General features: G+C 51.7%; 1 pseudogene; it reads right to left on the bottom strand.

Moving 5' to 3' along the window:
* Window positions 1–969: 969 nt before the first annotated feature.
* Window positions 970–1,949, bottom strand: LOC114897919 (annotated as a pseudogene).
* Between the last annotated feature and the right edge of the window lie 226 nt (window positions 1,950–2,175).

Raw genomic sequence — 2,175 nt, forward strand, 5'->3', positions numbered from 1 at the left:
ACTCACACTAAAAGGAAGGCTGCAGTAAGGCTCCTAAGTTTCTGCACATAGAAGGGTGCCTTAAAGTCTCCTCCTCTTGACCATTTTTGATGCTGCAGAGCCCCACCCACCTGGGGACACAGGAAGAGCATGTCCTGGCTCCCTGGGGACAGGGCTGGCCTCTCCTTCTCTCAGCCAGATGCCCACGTCCATGGCCACAGGGGACGATGCCCTAGGACTCCACGGGGCATAGCAGGGACCTGCAAGCAGGAACCCCAAGCCTGTGGGTGTGACTGTGCGTTCCAGAGCGGGCACCAGGAGACAGGGCTGGAGTCCCAACTCTGCCACCCAGTGCCCTTGGATCAGGCACTCTCTTGGGCCTCCGTTTCCTCATCTATAAGATGGGAATAACGCCCACCTCATGGGTTCCTGAAGGGACTAAATAAAACATGAGAAGCAGGTCACAGCACTGGCACATCTCAAGGGTCAATAAATGTCACAGAACCCATCACTCCTTCCCATTAACCTGCTTTGTGTCAAGCAGCCCTGTGGCTCTCATTTTTAAAAAAAACTATCCTTCTGAGCACTGACCAAAGCCCAGGGGGTAAAGGGGAGGTTTATCCTATCCAGAGCCAACCCGAGTCTAGATCCAGCCAGGCCTGCCAGGTGATGAGAACCCGTGAGCCAGCGGCCTGGACCCTGGACCAGAGAAGAGTAGCCCTGCGAGAGCTCTGCCAGGGCCATGTTCACACTGCAGAGCAGTCAGGACCCAACAAAGGACGGGCTTGTGTGGAGGGGCCCCATGGGGGGCACCGAGGCAACCCGGCAAACCTCAGGGGAAGGAAGCCTGTTCATAGGCCAAGTTGGAACCCTCCCTGCAAAACAATGAATCCCCCATCATTGTTTTGCCTTTAATCACATTTTTAAACACTTAACATACGAACATCTGTTCCTTGATGTTTCGTCTTTGTGCATCTGTCATCCTCAATATTAAAGTCTGGAACCTTCTGCACTAATTTTAAAGTCGGGCTGAACGTTTAGTAATGAACAAAGCTGCTTAAATTTCCCCCTAATTCTGTCTAAGTCTTCGTGAAGTTTATCATTAAGTAGGGTCAGCATAAGGGAATTTCTGAATCATTCCAATCAACGATTCTAAGACATTAATCTTTTTGCTGTCTTTCTCAGTGGCGGAACCGTGCAGGAGACGTCTCCGAGCAAATGCAAAACCTTGGTAGCGCACCCGATCTCAGATCCGATTTTAGCTCCATGTAACGTGCCATACTGTCTTCCTTCAATCATATCCAAACTACTTCCTTCTTCATAGCCTTCCTGATACCCTTCCCCGTGAACACAATGGCGTCGAACATGTCCTGACTCCCGGGCCGGCAGCCGGCCCAACCCCAAACCCCGCCCCTCGAGCTCCGGCACCTCGCGCTGCGGCCGCAGACCCGCGAGGCTTGGGCACGGACGCTTAAATGCACTTTTAAAATTAAACTATAGGCTGAACTCCCAGGACTTAGTATAGCTATAGAACAATGCAACTGAGAAAGAAAATATAATCAGAAGGTGAGAGGTGGGAGGCTGGGCGGTGGGGTGGTGTCTGCAAGTCTTCATCTTAGAGGATGAGATGCTGCCTATTGTGGATGGAACAAAAAAGAAAGCTGTTAGTATATACTGAAAGTTACAAGGATTTCCAAAGAAGGATTAAAAAATGGTGGTATTGGGAGGATGGGAAGGGGAAGTAGGGTGTGTGCTAGGGACTTGCTCATCTAGGTACGATGGCTGTAGTGGGTGCAACCAGTGCCCTGCCCAGACACCTGGTCCTGCCCATGGCAGCACACAGCGGCTCTGTGTCCAGTTGCCAGCTTCTGCATTTCTTTGCTCCAGGGTTTTGCCTGCCAGAACTCAACTTTGCTGACAGGAGCAGCCCTAAACCAGTCATCCTGGGCTCCGTTGTCCACTGGCTCCATTTTGCCCTGGGGTCTGGCTCCAGGTGCCCACAGTGGCAGCTGGTTTGGTGATGTACCCTTTCCTGGCTGCCTTCCCCACCTCATCTTACTTCCCCATCCTGCCCTTGAATCCTTGTCTCATGGTCTACTTCTGAGGGAACCCAAACTTAGGCAGTCTGCCCCCCACAGTTCTGAAAATAACAGCAGAAGCATTTTATTCAGAGAAACAGCTGACAGACGTACGGGG

This window comes from Monodon monoceros, unplaced genomic scaffold (genome assembly GCF_005190385.1).
Source record: "Monodon monoceros isolate NGI ecotype Baffin Bay Population unplaced genomic scaffold, NGI_Narwhal_1 Super_Scaffold_18, whole genome shotgun sequence".
NCBI classification, from domain to species: domain Eukaryota; kingdom Metazoa; phylum Chordata; class Mammalia; order Artiodactyla; family Monodontidae; genus Monodon; species Monodon monoceros.